The sequence below is a fragment of the Taudactylus pleione genome, unplaced genomic scaffold (genome assembly GCF_031769625.1).
Source record: "Taudactylus pleione unplaced genomic scaffold, aTauple2 ptg000509l, whole genome shotgun sequence".
In the NCBI taxonomy this organism is placed as follows: Eukaryota; Metazoa; Chordata; class Amphibia; order Anura; family Myobatrachidae; genus Taudactylus; species Taudactylus pleione.
Window position 1 is genome coordinate 1375923 of NW_028284911.1, and position 17991 is coordinate 1393913.

Sequence of the window (17991 nt, forward strand, 5' to 3'; positions counted from 1 at the left end):
ATCTACTGCAGCTCCTCCCAAATAGGAGGCCACTTCTCGTATGTGGGAGATATACTTCATCTGAACTCTGGTAGCATCTGGTAGAGAGTCTTCCAATGCCCCTGTCCATTCGTCAACAGCTTTGACTACCCAGGCTCCAGCCTTAGCTGGACGAGTAGCAGCTCCAGATGATGAAAAAATTGCCTTAAGACATGTTTCAATCTTTAGAATCCTTAAGTGAAGATGCTGATGGAATAGGCAACGTAGCATTTCTGACTTAGTGCGTCACGTGAGCATCCACAGTAGGAGATACCTCCCACTTAGTACATTCAGAAGCTTGGACAGGATACAATAATATTAATCTTTGAAGCACATAAAACCGTTTATCTGGGTTACCCCATGCCTCTTCCTTAAGCTCAGTGAGCTGCTCAGATAAGGAAGGAAACACTGTTTTGACCACCTTCTGGTGTTTAAACACTGGAGCCTTCTTACTATGAGCTGGTTCATCATCCTGAATATCTAGGATTGATTTAACCACCCTCACCAAAGAAGTAAACATCCACTGAGGATGGATGGTCTTCCTCTCCCGAGCTAGACCCTGGAGAAGAACCCTGCGCATCATCTGATTTGTCTGATGCAACTGAATCCAGATGCTGAGCAGACTGATAAAAAGATAATTTGCGTTTAGGCATCTTAGTAACTACCGGTCTGCTTGCAGCCGCTGACTGAGCCATACTCTGACTTGAGTGGGTATAAGCATCCATCCAGAAAGGTTGTATAGGTGGTGTAAACATAGCATGCTGTGGGTACCCCATACAAGGAGGCATTATGGGAGTAGCAATACAATCCACAAACTGCTTCATAACCTGAGACAAGGAAGACACCCAAGATGGCTCTTGTACAGGGACTGGTATACTGGACTGGTGAGTTGGCTCCTTATAAACATACAGCCTACAAACCATCCCTAATTCCTGAGAGGTCAATCCCGCTAAATAGGCTTTACATGAAATCAGCACAGGGGCCCCCTCCTCCTGATTGCCTTTACTTTTTGACATATCAATTTTAAAGGTAACAATGCAATGTAATGTGACAACCTTCACAAATAACAATTAAATGTGAAGTATAAGTATAAGAAAAACCCGAACACACCTGAGGGATGAGGAGAAAAATAGTGATAGTTATAACAGCGATAGTTATAACTGAGTCAGAAATAAAAGGCAGTATAAAAAAAAAGTATAACTTACCTTTATCTCTCTTTCTTCGAAGTCCATAGGGTTCACAGGGTTGACCTTGGGGTATAGCTGGATCTGGATCCACGCAGTTAAAGCTTTAGCTCGAAGGATGCACTGGGTCCATCCTCCTCTATAACCTGCCCCAAAGCCACAGGCACCGCAGTCGGTAAGCAGCCAAGGCCGGAGGAGGAAAAACAGAGAGAAGGAAGACTTGAGCACACAAGAACCATACTCACAGAAAGGGACACTGAAAACCGGTGACCCTGTGGACCCTATGGACTTCGAAGAGAGAGAGAAAACAAAAAAGTAAGTTTTTACCATATCTCTCATTTTCTTCTTCAGGGTCCATAAGGGGTCCCACAGGGTTGACCTTGGGGATGTCCCAAAGCAGTCCAACTAAGGGCGGGGACGCTCCTGTGCTGAAAGGAGAATCCGGCGCCCGAAGGAAGCAACCTGAGAGGCGAAGGTGTCAAAAACATAGAACCTCAGAAAGGTCTGGATGGAAGACCACGTGGCTGCCTTACACAGCTGAACAGCCGAGGCGCCACGGCTAGCTACCCACGAGGGGCCCACAGCCGAGTAGAATGAGCATTAACAGGAGGCTTGAACAGGCAAGCCCTCCTGAGTATAAGCCTCAGAAATAGCCAAACGAAGCCATCTAGCTACAGTTTGTTTGTTGGCCGGCCAAACCCTCTTGTGGAAACCAAAGAGGACAAACAAGAAAACCGACTTCCGAACCAAACTAGTACGGTCCACAAATTCTGAGAGCATGGATCACATCCAAGGAAGCCTCACGAGCCGAAAGGTCAGGTGACTGAAAGGCCGGCACAACAATATCTTGATTAATGTGAAACTTAGAAACTACTTTAGGCAAAAAAAACCAGGGTGAGTGCGAAGCACTGCCCTGTCCTGTCCTGGTGAAAAATCAGAAAGGGAGGACGACAGAAAAGCGCCCCCAATTCCAAAACCTTCCTAGCCGAAGCATATCGCCAGGAGAAAAAGTCTTAGTAATCAACCACTTGCGCTCCACAGACTCAAGGGGGTCAAATGGAGGTCCCTGGAGGGCCTGAAGAACCACCACCAAATCCAAAGGAGCCACTGGGGGCACAAAGGAAGGCTGAATCCTGAGAGCACCCTGGAAAAAGGTGCGGATATCTGGTAAAGGAGCAATGCTACGCTGAAACCACACAAAGTGCGGAAACATGAACCTTCAGAGAAGACAGGCATAAGCCAAGGATCAAACTAGACTGAAGGAACGCCAAAATCCTAGAAACAAAAAACTTGGGGATCGTAATGTCTCGAGGCACACCATTGAAAATAAGTATGCCACGTTCTGTGGCAAATCCTGGCAGAGGCAGGCTTACGCACCCAAAGCAACATGTCAATGACTGCGCCAGAAAAAACCCTTGGACCTTAAGATGAATGTCTCAAGAGCCACGCCATCAAAGACAGACGACCCAGGTCCGGATGAAGGCAGGGACCCTGAGACAACAGACCCGGACGTTAAGGCAGAAGGAACAGAGTGTCAATGGAGAGACTCCGAAGATCTGAGTACCAAGGACGTCTGGGCCACCAGCATAAGCTTGCTGCCGTCCTGCTTGAATTTCCAAAGAACCTGAGGTAGAAGGGATATCGGAAGGAAGAGATACGCAAACTAGAAGGTCCACCTGATTGCAAGAGCGTCCACCAGACTTGCTTGTGCCTCTCTTGCCCTTGACCCATACACGGGCAACTTGTGATTGTGACAGGAGACCATGAGGTCCACCTCCGGCAGGCCCCACTTTTCCACAAGGAGCTGAAACACCTCTTGGTGAAGCGACCATTCCCCGGGATGCACGTCGTGACGCCTGAGGCAGTCTGCCTCCCAATTGAGGACTCCTGGAATGAACAGTGCCGAGATGGCTGGAAGATGGCACTCCGCCCAAGACAGGATGTGTGACACCTCTGTCATCGCTGCCTGACTGGGAGTACCCCCTTGATGGTTGATGTACGCCACCATGGTGGCGTTGTTGGACTGAACATGCACGGCTCTTTCGTGAAGAACGTGACTTGACAACTGGAAGGTCCGATACACGGCCCGCATTTCCTGAATGTCGATCGGGAGTATTGCTTCTTCCGCTGTCCAACTGCCCTGAAGTGAGTGAACCTGTCACTGCACCCTAACCCCGGAGGCTGGCATCCAATGTCAGGAGAACCCAGTCCGGGATCCAAAAGGGGCGACCGTTGGTGAGATGAGATGTCTGATACCAGCATCTGAGTCTTGATCCAGTGTGGCAACCCGTTCCATTTGGATAGAATCAGCCCCTGCAGGGACCTGGAATTGAACTGGGCATATTCCACCATGTCGAATGTTGACACCATGGACCCCAGAACCTTCATTGCCGAGTGAACCGACACTCTGCAACTCTTCAGGCAACTATGCACCCGCAGTTGCAGGGAGATCTTTTCTGGAGTCAGGAAAATCCTCTGCTGCCGAGAATCTAGAAATATACCATCCTTTGTGATGGAATTAGGGAGGATTTCTTTATTAGCCACCCTCACGCTTGCAGACAAGCGATCGTCAGGTGTAGATGTTGTAGAAGTACCTCCGGAGAACCTGCCAGCAACAGGAGGTCGTCAAGATACAGAAGAAGCCGTATACCCTTGCTCCGACGATGGGCAGCCATGACTGCCATAATCTTGGTAAATACCCAGGGGCTGTGGAGAGGCCAAAGGGTAGAGCCTGAAACTGGAAGTGGTCATGCCGTATAGCAAACCACAGATACCGCTGGTGTGAAGGCACTATAGGAACATGAAGGTATGCGTCCTGGATGTTCAGGGAAACCATGAAGTCCCCAGGGATTATAGCCAGAATGATGGAACGCAAAGTTTCCATCCTGAATTTGGGCACTATGAGGAACTTGTTCAAAGACTTCAGGTTGAGAACAGGCCAATGAGACCGATTGGGCTTCTGAACCAGAAACAGAGTAGAGTAGTAACCTGTCCCGCGTTGAGAAGGCGGGACTGGAATAAAAACCCCTGCTCTCAGCAAGGACTCTATAGCCTCCTGAATCTGCAGGGCCTTGGCTTCGTTTGAAGTAGAACCTGTGCAAAAAAAACTGGTGGGGAGGCCTGTGACAAAAGGAGAGGATGTACCCCCAAGAGACCACTTCTCGTACCCAGGCATCCGTGGTGGTGTTGTACCGGCACTGGGCGAATAGAAGAAGTCGGCCTCCCACTCTGGGATCCCCCAAAGGGAGGCCCGTCCCATCAGGCAGAGGGTTGATCCTACGGTTTGGCAGCAGGGCGTCGTGCACCTCAAACTTTCTTCTTAGGTTTAGAGGCTGCCTTAGTGGCCGCTTGCCTGGGGAAGGACTGACCCTTGGACTTCCCTTGAACACGAAAGGACACAAATGCAGAGGTCCTAGCCTTGGAAGGCGCAGTAGCTGAAGGCAGAAAAGCCGACAGACACTGCCAGGGTGTCTACACTTTGTCCAAATCAGGACCAAACAATAACTCCCCATTGAAGGGCAAGGCCTCCAGGCCTTTCTTGGAATCAGCATCCGCCCTCCAAGAACGTGACCACAAAGGGCGGCGGGCAGACAAATCTGCAGCCGAGACTCTGGAGGTAAGCAGACTGGCATCCAAAGCCGCTTCTTCAATATAGGTAGCGGCATCTCTCATCTGTCCCACCAGAGCTTTCTGGACCACAGGAGCTTCCTCGGTAAGGTTGTCCTCAAGTACATAGCCATAGACGGACGGGCCACAGCCCCCGAGAGAGAATAATATGAGATATGGTAAGAACTTACCCTTGTTATCTCTATTTCTACGAAGTCCATAGGGTTCCACAGGATACCTTGGGGTATAGGTGTGACGTCAGTCGCAGGGCACCAAAGAGTTAAGCTTTCAGCCTCCCAGGATGCACTAGGTCCCCCTCCTATACCCCGCCCCCGGGCCAAGGCACCTCAGTTAGTTACCAAGCCATAGGCCGGAGGAGGAGAAGGAAGAGAGAGAACAAAGATCTGGACACATACAAGAATCACATTCTCACCAGAGGGAGACGGAAAACCGGTGACCAGAGCAAAGCCCATCTGCAGCACAGGTGCGACAGGGCGGGAGTCCTGTGGAACCCTATGGACTTCGTAGAAATAGAGATAACAAGGGTAAGTTCTTACCATATCTCATATTTTCTACTTCAGGGTCCATAGGGTATCCACAGGATACCTTGGGGATGTCCCAAAGCAGTATCCTTTAAGGGTGGGGATGCTCCTGTGCAGAAAGGAGAATCCGCCGCCCGAAGGAAGCATCCTGAGAGGCGAAGGTGTCAAACCTGTAATACCTCACGAAGGTATGGACAGAAGACCACGTAGCAGCCTTGCAGATCTGAACTGCCGAGGCACCACGTCGAGCTGCCCACGAATGACCCACAGACCTAGTGGAATGAGCCTTCAGAGAAGGAGGGACCGGTAGGCCTTCATGAAGATAAGCTTCAGAAATAGCCATACGGATCCAGGCTGCCAAAGTTTGCTTTGAAGCAGGCCAACCCTTTTTACAGAAGCCATAGAGGACAACAAAGCGTCCGACTTCCTAAACAAAGAAGTGCGGTCAACATAAGTCCTTAAGGCCCGCACAACATCCAAAGAGGCCTCACCCACGGAAAGACCCGGTGAGTTAAAGGCCGGAACAACTATTTCCTCGTTAACATGAAACTGGGAAACAACTTTGGGAAGAAACTCGGGCCGAGTGCGGAGCACTGCCCTGTTCCCATGAAAAACCAAGAAAGGGGGTCTACAAGAAAGAGCCCCTAACTCAGAAACACGTCTGGCTGAAGCAACGGCCAGAAGGAAAACAGTCTTAGCCGTTAGCCATTTAATATCCACTGAGCCCAGTGGTTCAAACGGCGGTCCTTGGAGAGCCCTCAGGACCACAGCCAAATCCCAAGGCGCCACAGGTGGAACAAAGGGCGGCTGAATACGGAGAACACCTTGCATAAAGGTGCGCACATCCGGGATTGTAGCAATCCTACGGTGAAACCAGACAGATAGGGCCGAAACCTGTACCTTCAAAGAAGCAAGGCGAAGCCCATGATCTAGTCCCGCTTGCAGGAAGGCGAGAATCCGAGAGACGAAACTCCCGCGGTGCATAACCTCTCGGTCGACACCACTGGAAGAACGTATGCCACACGCGATGGTATATCCTCGCGTAAGACGGTTTCCGAGCTCGTAACATGGTACGCACCACAGAGCTGGAAAACCCCCAGGACCTCAGCATGGCCGTCTCAACAGCCACGCCGCCAAAGACAGCCGAGTCAGGTCCGGGTGAAGACAAGGACCCTGAGACAGAAGGTCCGGTCGTAGCGGCAACCGCAGAGGACTGTCCACGGACAGACCCTGAAGGTCTGAGAACCAGTGCCGTCTGGGCCACGCGGGAGCTATCAACAGGAGCGTCCCTCCTTCCTGTTTGAATTTCCGGATTACCCGTGGAAGAAGGGAGACCGGAGGGAACAGGTATGCGAACCTGAACGTCCACCGGACGGACAGAGCATCCACCAGAGACGCCCCTTCGTCTCTTGTGCGAGACCCGTACACCGGCAACTTGTTGTTGTGCCGGGACGCCATGAGGTCGATTTCTGGAAGACCCCACCTGTCCACCAGTAGTTGAAAAACGTCCGGGTGCAGGGACCATTCCCCTGGATGAACGTCCTGGCGACTTAGAAAGTCCGCCTCCCAATTTAGCACTCCCGGGATGAAGACCGCTGATATGGCCGGAAGATTGCGCTCCGCCCAAACCAGGATCCGAGAGACCTCTACGAGAGCCGCCCGACTGCGAGCTCCTCCTTGCCCGTTTATGTAGGCCACGGTGGTAGCATTGTCCGACTGGACCTGCACCGGGTGACCCTGGAGAAACCGCTGTGCCTGCAGGAGAGCATTGAAGACCGCACGGAGTTCCAAGATATTTATTGGAAGCTCCGCTTCTGTCGGCGTCCACCTGCCCTGGAACAAGTGTGGACCCGAAACTGCTCCCCAGCCCCGAAGACTGGCGTCCGTTGTCAACAGGACCCAATTTGGAACCCAGAACGGACGTCCCTTGTTGAGGTGGGTCGTCTTTAACCACCACGCAAGGGACAGGCGAACCTCCGGGGTGAGCACAATCGTCTGGAACTTCAGAGACTGAGGCAGCCCGTTCCACTTGGACAGGATCAGGTGCTGCAGAGGTCTGGAGCGAAACTGGGCGTATTCCACCATGTCGAACACCGACACCATGGAGCCCAGTAACCTCATCGCCGAGTGTAAGGACACCCGGCGGCTGTGCAGACAACTGCGCACCCTTGACTGTAAAGCAGAGATCTTGTCCTCCGTCACGAAGATCCTTTGCTGTCCCGAGTCCAATAAGGCTCCAAGATGCAGAATCCTCCGAGACGGGATTAGAGTGGACTTCTGCCAGTTGATTAGCCAGCCGTGCCGTTGCAGCAGTGCAATGGTCAGGTCCAAGTGGTGTAACAGGAGCTCTGGAGATCCTGCCACCAATAACAGGTCGTCCAAGTACGGCAACATGCGGACTCCTTGCAGCCGCAGAGAAGCCGCCATGACCGCCATAGCGTCCTGTATGTCCAATGACACCATGTAGTCCCCAGGTTCCAGCGCCAGAATGATGGACCGTAGGGTCTCCATCCGAAACTTCGGGACCCGCAAAGACTTGTTGAGAGCTTTGAGGTTGAGAATCGGACGATATGACCCATTGGGTTTCTGTACCAAAAATAGATTTGAATAGAAACCCTGGCCCCTCTGGGAGAATGGAACAGGCACTATAACTCCAGCCTGGAGCATAGTGTGCAATACCTTCCGCAGCTCCGTAGCCTTGTTCCGGTCTGATGGTAGACCCGTGGTGAAGAATCGAGCCGGGGGTCTGTGCCGGAAGGAGAGGGCGTACCCGTGAGAGACCACCTCCAGAACCCAAGTGTCTGTCGTAGTGAACGACCAACACCGGGAGAACTGCAGCAGGCGGCCTCCCACCCTGGGATCCCCCAAGGGGAGACCCGGACCGTCAGGCCGCAGGCTTGTCATCTGGCTTGGGGGCCGGACGTCTGGTACTCCATGCCTGTTTCCGGGGCTTGACCGATTTCTTAGGGCCAGCCTGTCGAGGAAACGACTGTGGTTTGGGCCTGCCCTGGGCCCTAGATGACCGAAAGGACGATGGTCCAGAACCAGAAGGAGCAGCGGCCGACGGGAGACAAGCAGATTTGGCTGCCGCCAGCGTGGCCACAATCTTATCCAGATCCGGACCGAAGAGAACTTCTCCGGTAAACGGCAACGCTTCCAGACCTTTCTTGGATCTGCGTCCGCCTTCCAGGATCGCAGCCACAAGGTGCGACGAGCAGCTACCGCTGCTGAAGAAATTCTAGACACCAGAGTACTAATGTCTAGAGCCGCCTCGTTGATGTAGGTGGCCGAATCACGGAGATTGCCAATCAACTCCGCCTGTTCGGCCGGACAGTCGGATTCAAAAGAAGCCTCTAATGAATCCGCCCAGCGCTCCATCGCTCTGGCAACCCAGCAAATGGCCATAGCCGGCCGTGCTGCCCCCCCTGCAAGGGAATAAGCGGACTTCAGGCAGATTTCTACCTTGCGGTCCGTAGCATCCTTAAGGGAGGACATGGATGGCATCGGCAATGTGGCACTACGGACAAGACGGGTCACGTGGGAATCCACCTGTGGAGGGGATTCACACTTAGCAAAATAATTATCCGCGAACGGATAAGCCACCGCCAGGCGTCTCTGCGGCTGGTATCTTTTGCCAGGTTGTTTCCACGCCTCCTCTAAATGGTCCACCAACTGACCCGAAAGAGGAAAGACTGTGGCATCGCCCTTCACATCTTTGAAAAAGGCATACTTAGATTTAGCCGCTGGGGGAACTTCGTCCTCAATCACCAAGGCTGTGCGGACCGCCCGAATAAGTCCAGGAATATATACTTTGGACTTAGCATCAGCGTCCTTAGTATGGAGAGGTTCCTGATCGTAAGGATCCAGAATCTCCCCATCATCAGACGTCCCTTCGTCATCCTCATAAGGAGCGGACAGAGACGCCACCGGCCTTTTATGAGGCCGCATCACAGACTCCCCTTGCAACACATCCGACAAGTGCTGTACAGAACTCGTCAGGGAGTTAACCCACGCTGGCTCCTGAGAACCCGGGAGCGGGGAAATAGGGAGACTGTGGGGTACCACCAATTGTCGTGGGAACCCCTGCATGGGTGACGACACCACAGACTGCTGGGACAAACCCATCGGAGTAAACGCGGGCTGCGGAGCTAACTGGCCCACTAAAGCTGTTAACGCCTGAGCGAAACAAGCCCAGGGCGGCTCCTGTACCGGTGCTGTAACCGTAATAGGCCGCGCCATGGACAAACACTGCCGGCAAAGGCCCTCCGCGCTACCCTCCCCCTCCGCTAACGGTACTTTGCACGTGGTACACTGTAGCCGGAGGGGAAAATCACTTTCAGACATGATGGCACCACGTATGTGACCTCTCTCACCAATTAAATATTAAATAGGCGAGAGACCACCCTGCAGCACCGCACCGCAAGGGCTTTAGCAGAAAGAACAGGGACAGTAATAAAGCTGACAGTTTAGAGAAGAAAAGTTACAGGCAGCGCTAGCACAGTCACATACAATGCAGAGAAATAACAATTCCTGCACTAACAGCGCTGATCACTCAACTACACAGACACAGGGCCTGGTAGGACACAGCGCTGCATACACAGACCTGAGCCACAGCGGAGGAGAGGTATGCGGGGGGACCCAGACCACGATGCTTCCTTCCAGACTTCCAGCAGCGTTCACCATGCGTTGCAGAGAAGATGGCCGCCGAGGAGCAGAGAGAAGCTGGCCTGGGGGAGGAGCGCTGACACAGGACCAGTCAGCACAGTGCAGAGAGGGCTGTGTGCAGCGGGGGAGGCGCCGGCTGTGAGACAGGGAAGGCGCGCTCCCCTGGCATGCATTTAACCCCTGGGACGCCGCAGCGCTACCGCTCTGCTGCGGTCCGCTGTCCCAGGGGGTAGTGGAAGCGCAGGTTGGTCGCCTGGCTCCACGCTGCAGCCAGTCCCCAGGGAGCCCCCTGCCTGGGGACTTAGGACCATGTGATCAGCGGGGACCCACCGCGGGACCCCGCTGCTTACCTCTGTCCCCCTTGAATCCGGCCATGGTCCGGAGCATCTGGGGTCACCGCTAGCTGTGACCCCAGACGCCCACCAGCATCCCCGGATCAGTACCGGCGTTCTGGTACCGGCGGGGTGTAGGGAAGACAGCATGGACGTCAGGACTGACTGTCCATGCTGTTCATCCAGATGTGCAGCCACAGCTGCATGAAGAAAAAGCTTCAGGGGCTCTTCTAGCCCCCACTCCAACAGGTGCACCCGACTCCGGCCGGGCTCCAAACTAAACTGAGGTGCCTTGGCCCGGGGGCGGGGTATAGGAGGGGGACCTAGTGCATCCTGGGAGGCTGAAAGCTTAACTCTTTGGTGCCCTGCGACTGACGTCACACCTATACCCCAAGGTATCCTGTGGATACCCTATGGACCCTGAAGTAGAAAAATTGACTTTAAGCAAGTCTCCACTTTACTGTCCGTAGAATCCTTTAGGGAGGAGATGGAGGGTAAGGGCAGCGTAGCACTTTTGATCAAGCGAGTAACATGAGAATCCACCACAGGCGGGGAATCCCACTTCTTGCAATGCCCTGTAGGAAACGGGTAGCTAGACTCCAAACGTTTCTGCGGCTGGAACCTCTTACTAGGCGACTGCCAGGCCTCCGCCATGTGGTCAGTCAACTGGTCAGCGAGAGGAAAAACAGCTACATCCACTTTAGCCTGTTTGAAATTTGGGAATTTGGATTTAGGGGCCGGGGCATCATCCTCTATGTCAAGGATGGATCGCACCACCCGTACCAATGCGGTCACATTAATAGAAGACTTAGGGCCTGATTCAGACCCGCTCACTAGCGCTGTGCGGTCTCAAGCGGCCTGATGATTTGCGAACACGCACGTTTCGTTCTGCACGTGCGCGACCTACTCTGTGCGATCGCAGACCGCTCACTCGCCCAGCAAAGACATCCCACTGAAATGAGTGACAGGAGAGGCCGTTTGTGGGTGATAACAGAGGCAGGACACTAATAACGGGGGTGTGGAGGTACGAACACAGGCGTGCCTCGGTGTTTCAACGCCGTTTTTAAGGCGTGCATAATTAACAGGCAGCGTCATAGTACACGTCACATGCCTGTTTTTCTTACCCTGAAGTCCTCGCTCGCAGTGCTTGCGGCAGGGTAAGGCAACCACAAGCGCTGCGATCGCTACAGATGGTGCTAGATGAACCAATGTTTTAATACACTTCCTGGAGATGACGTGCGCTAGTGGGTGTCTGCATACACAGAGCTATCGCTCGCACAGCCAAAGTGGGTGTACTTAGGCCTTGGCGAGCGATCGCTTCCCATGCCGTCACTTTGACAAATTTACATACGCTGGATGAGGTCCTTAGTTACCACCTCCCGGACAGGAGAATCCGAGTCACAGTTATCAGGAAATTCCCCATCATCTGAGGACGCATCCGAGTCTGACAGTTGCGTAGACTGGGACAACACAATAGGGCGTTTAGATGCCCTATGGGGCTTGTCACTCTTCAGCATAGATTGAAAAGCCTAAGAAGCCGTTTAAGTCTGGACTGAACTAGAAAACACACCCAACCAGGGTAGCTGCCCCACCCTGTGAGAGTCCCTGAAAAGGGACGACTGACTGTTGCGCCACCTGAGGAGGCTGCACATATAGCTGCATCCCTGGATAGGCATTAACAGCTTGAGGCCCAGGGGAAAACTGCAATAATTGCGGGATACCCTGCAACGGGAGAATAGCAGTTTGGGGGTAACCCCATTTGGGGTGCTGGGACCACCAGGCGATCCGCTATGGAGGCCAGCACCTGAGAAACCACCCAAGGAGGGTCCTGTCCCATAGTTGGGGGGTTGGAGGGCCCAGGCAACTGAAAGCACCTCATACACAGCCCATCCTGTGATAAATCCTCCTCAATTACTCCCGCAGCGCAGCGTCTGCAGGAAAACAGAGTGGGAGCAGCAGAGCTCCTCTCTATAAGAGAGAAAAAAAATAGGATATGGTGCGCAATTCTGGTCAATCAAGAGCGATAAGAACAATTGGATCTACAGAGCTGCTACAATTTGTGGGAACTGCAACCCACCAAAATAGATAGTGGACAAAAGGAAACAAATGTAGCGCTTGTAGAAACAAATAAACAATTTATTAACAATATGACAATAGATTAAAAGACATATAACATGTGCAAATAAGACAATACACTGCAGCTCATCAGAAAATGTATAAATGAGAGCTCTCTCTAGGATGATGAATAAATCCCAAAAGTGTGGGTCAATAGAAGCGAGAGTTATTGGAATGACAGGAAAAATTCCACTGGAAATATGAACTGATGAGCAAAGTCATACACCAAGCTACAAGCTGATACAAATGTTCTCCAACTGAGAATGTTTCCAGATGCAGCCGTGATATAAAGTATCTGACTAAGGTTAAGGTGAGCCGCAAGACTTAAAGTCCAGTGAGGGGATTTCCACTGTGTGCGACTGGTCAGTGTGTGCTGACCGCAGCAATGGGACTTTAAGGTTGATTCCACCACGGTCTCCAATGCGTGTACTCGGTCCGTGATAGCTGACCCGCAGCTCCTGCAGACAGGACTGGAATGCGCACCCACAGATGGTCCAATATGAAGTCCGACTCAGGTAGGTCGTCTGTGGGGGATAGATCACTGTGTATGCTCAGCCGGTGGGGAGAGATGAATGCTCCCGTCAATGGGATGAGATGGATGCAGCTGCTGCCGGCATAGAGTCAATGTCTTGCATCAGGGAATTCCCCACTCAAAAAAGATCATAGATAAGTAGGTGAATAGATCAGCAGTGTATAGCCCAATAGCCTTCCTTTATCCAATATATATACACATACATACAGATATATAAATAATTGGGAAGCACAAAGGCGGACCACTGGAAAACCCACAAGCGTGCAACACACTGGTCCACAGATATGGCACCGTGTAGCAAGCACCTGTATGTGACAGAGCTCACAAATACTTGAATTTATATATGTGGAAATCAGAGAGAAGCCCCTCCCCCACACACCTGCCAGGGCTGTAGTAGAAAAAAGGGATAGGTATAGACTGACAGTATTAAGGAAATAAAGCACAGTCAGTACTAGCAAAAGTCACATAACATGCAGAAGAATACTCACTGCACCGTTACCACTACAATCAACCTGCCCAGATTCAGTGTCTGGGAGGGCTATAGTGCTGTGTACACTGTCCTTTAGCAGGGGAGAGGTACACAGGGGGACCAGACCACACGCTGCCTGAGCGATCTGCGCTGCCACCAGAAAAAAAGATGGCCACCGGAGACCTCAGAGGAGTAGTGGCCACAGGAGGATGCAGCTCAGCGACACCAGACCCCAGCGGAAAGGCGCGCTGAGCTAAGGGGGAGGAGCCGCTAGACAGGGAAGGCTCTCTCCCCTGGCTAGCATTTAACCCCTGGGACGCTGGTTCCCACTGCCAGCAAATTACTCCCTGGTGGTCTAGTGGACACGCGGGGTATGCCTCCTGAGAGAGGGAGCCCACCGCCACTGCTAGCACCTCCGGTCTGTCCCCAGAGACTGGAGGCCAAAAGCTGCATGTACTCGCGGGTCACTGTAAGCGGTGACCCGCGGCTTACCTGTTCCACGGCGATCCAGCAGCAGCCCAGGGATATACGCAGAGCCCGGCTAGTACAGACTCTGGGGTCCCGCCGCCATCCCCAGATCTGTACTGGTGCTGCGGCGCCAGCGGGGTGTAGGAGCGGCAGCTTGGACGTCCCATGGACAGTCCGACGCTGCTGCTCTGAAGAGTTTTAAAAATAAAAGTAAAATTAAAAAAACTCAAAATAAAACAAGCTTAGGGGCTGCTAATCAGCCCCCCTGCGCTAACGGTGACTCGACTTCGGCCAGGCCCAACTTAAACTGAGGTGCCTGTGGCTCAGGGGCGGGGTATAGAGGAGGATGGACCCAGTGCATCCTGGGAGCTAAAGCTTTAACTGCGTGGTGCACGTGGATCCAGATCCAGCTATACCCCAAGGTCAACCCTGTGGACCCCCTATGGACCCTGAAGAAGAAACACAGCAGCTAGCAAACAGTCACATACAATGTATATGCAATTTAGTTGCAACGGGTTCTGAATCAACTACTCAAAACACAATGCTTGGTAGTATTTAGAGAACTATATACCCAACCCATGGCAGCGGTATACAGGGAGACTGATCCAAAACCTCCTGAAACCAACAGCTACAGCAGCGCACCGATAGTGGACTGTGAGTGTCTCATATACACGAGGCAGGTAGGAGGAGCGACCCAGATGCGCAAAAACCTTTGATGGGACCGCATCTGGGTAGGAGCTGCTGGGGGAGCGCCTACCTCCCCTAAGCTACGTCAACCCACCCTGCCGATCCCCGGTGTCAGACGAGAAAAAGGTCCCGGTAATCTAGTGAGGACGCGGAGGGTCCCGACTGCAGCGGCTTCTGTTGCATCTCCTACGCCGGAAGCAAGGACTGCCACGTGCGATTCCCTATAAGCAAGGAATCGCCTTACCTGACATCTCCGTGCGTCCGGTTGCAATCCGGGTCCCAGCTAGCATGCTCAGCCGAGACCCACCGGAATCACAAGCTCTATTACTGGTGTTGCGGCCCGGCGGAGGTAGACGGAGTCACAGTATATGCGTCTTAATTCAGACGCTCAGTACTGCCAACCCGAAAACCTAGAAAATAAAATAAAAGCTTAGCACTGCCTGAGTAGTTCCCTGTTACAATGGTGCGTCTGAATCCTGCCGCAAAAGAACAACTGAAGGCCTGTGGCATATAGGAAGGAGGACCCAAGGCATCCTGGGAGCTGAAAGCTTTAACTGTTTGGTGTCTGGATCTCTCAAACCACATTACCCCATAGTATCCCTGTGGATCTCTATGGACCATGAAGAAGAAAATAGGAGTTTGGTACTTAGCGATAAATCCCTTTCTCTGATTCCACACGGGACACTGGAGTCTCAATACAATGGGGTATAGGAGTGGGTTAACCGGGAGCTGGCACCTTAAAAAAAAAAAAAAACTAACAGTAGCTAGCTCCTCCTCCTCCCCCCCCCCCCCAAGTCAGTCTAAAAATAACTGTGCCCGAGGAGAGTTGGAAGTAAGGAGGAGACAGAAAAGCTACAATAACTACATCCATGTACTAACACATCATACACAGAAAGAAAAACGGTAACAGACCAATCAAACGACATAATGCAACAACTGTCGCATCGTTCAGAAAAGAACAGCGCAGGGAGGGCGTCCAGTGTCCCCTGTGGAATCGGAGAATGGGATTTATCGGTAAGTACCAAAATCCTATTTTCTCCTTTATCCACTAGGGGACACTGGAGTCTCAATACAATGGGGACGTTCCAGAGCTTACATCCCGGGTGGGAGAGCGCTGAGAACCTTGCAGTACTGCACGACCAAACTCAGAAGCGGAGGCCGCAAAAGTATCAAATCGATAAAACTTAAGGAAAGTATGCTTTCCCGACCAAGTAGCTGCTCTGCAAAGTTGGTTTAATGAAACCCCCCGAGCAGCCGCCCATGAAGGACCTACCGAGCGCGTTGAATGAGCGGTAATGGTACTAGGTGGTTGTCTGGAAGCCACCACATAAGCCTGTCTGATAGCCAGGCAAATCCATCTTGAAATGGTTTGTTTGGACGCCGGCCAACCTGGACGGGCCAAATCAAACCTAATAAATAAAGCGTCAGATTTACGGAGGGAAGCCGTCCGGTCCACATAAATCTTAAGAGCCCTGACTACATCTAATAACTTTGAATTTGGAGAATCGTCTTTGAAAACCGGGACCACTATCGACTGATTTATATGAAAAGCAGTCACTACCTTGGGAAGATAGGATTTCTGCGTGCGTAACTCCGCCCTATCCTCATGAAAAATTAGAAAGGGGGGGACGACAGGATAAAGGCACTGAGCTCCGACACTCGCCTTGCTGAGGCGAACGCCAACAGCAGAACCACCTGCCAGGTTAAATACTTAATTTCTACCCTGTGTAAAGGCTCAAAGGTTTCAGACTGAAGGAACATTAAAACTAAATCCAAATCCCAAGGGTGCAGTGGGCGGTACGAAAGGAGGTTGAATTCTGATGACTCCATGTAAAAAGGTCTGAACATCTGGAAGCAAGGCCAATTTCCTCTGAACGAAAATTGACAATGCAGATATCTGTACCTTTAAGGAACCTAGACGAAGGCCCGCTGTTAGACCGGCCTGAAGAAAAAGGAGGAGACGTGATGTCCTAAAAACTGCTGGAGGGTAATTACGTCTCTCGCACCAAACAACATAAGCCTTCCATATGCGATAGTAATGCTGAGAGGTGACATCCTTCCTGGCCCGCAGCATAGTGGGAATCACGCTGGACGGGATCCCCTTGCTTCTGAGGACGGCCTTTTCAGTAGCCAAGCCGTTAAACGAAGCCGCCGTAAGTTCTGATAAACAAACGGCCCCTGCAGAAGAAGATCCTCCTGAAGTGGTAGGGGCCAAGGTTCGTCTATTAACAGATTTTGTATTTGCGAGTACCAAGCTCGCCTGGGCCAATCTGGTGCTACTAGTAGTACCTTGACTCTTTCTCGCTTGATTCTCTGGAGCAAGCGTGGAATGAGAGGAAACGGAGGGAAGACGTAGATGTAATGGAAGGGCCACGGAGCTGACAGTGCGTCCACCGCCGCAGCTTGAGGATCCTTTGTCCTGGAGTAGAAGACTGGTAACTGGTGATTTACTCTTGACGCCATGAGATCGGCTTGCGGACAGCCCCACCTCAGAGTCAGTTGATGGAACACCTGAGGATTCAGGGACCATTCCCCCGGATGGATGTTCTGCCGACTGAGATAGTCGGCCTCCCAGTTCTCTACTCCCGGTATGAATATTGCAGAAATTGCTACTGCGAATTCCTCTGCCCATATCAAAATCCTGCTTACCTCCCTCATAGCGGCTCTGCTTTTTGTGCCGCCTTGTTTATATATGCCACCACCGTGGCATTGTCTGACTGAACTCTGATCGCCTGACCCCTCAATATGGGCTGCGCCTTCTGAAGGGCATAAAACACTGCTCTCAACTCCAGCACATTTATGGATAGATTTGCTTCCCGTTGAGTCCAGAGCCCCTGAAAATGCTTTCCCAGGGTCACTGCTCCCCACCCTCTCAGGCTTGCGTCCATGGCTAGGAGTATCCAATCCCACATCGCAAATCTTCTTCCCGCCAACAGGTGAGAGGGATTCATCCACCATATGAGGGATGTTCGTGTTTGCGGCGCCAAAAGGACCCTCTGATGTAGAAACAGGTGGGACCCTGACCACTGGGAAAGAAGATCTAACTGAAAGGTTCGGGCGTGAAATCTTGCGTATTGTATCGCCTCGAAAGCTGCTACCATTTTCCCGAGAAGATGGATACAGAGATGTACAGACACCCAGCGATGCTGTAAAACCATGCACACCAGGTGCTGAATGGGGGCAACCTTGTTCTGGGGCAAAAATAATTTTTGTTCCCTTGTGTCTAGTATCATTCCCAGAAAAAGCAGGCGTTGGGTGGGGATCAGGGAGGATTTCTTGAAATTTAGGATCCATCAGTGTTGTAAGAGAACACTCTGCGTTAGATGAATGTCCTTTAACAGGCGATCCCGTGACGAGGCCTTTATCAAGAGAT

At 52.1% G+C, this 17991-nt stretch overlaps 1 pseudogene; it reads right to left on the bottom strand.

Moving 5' to 3' along the window:
* Nucleotides 1-16700: 16700 nt before the first annotated feature.
* LOC148501646 (uncharacterized) lies at nucleotides 16701-17991 on the bottom strand (annotated as a pseudogene).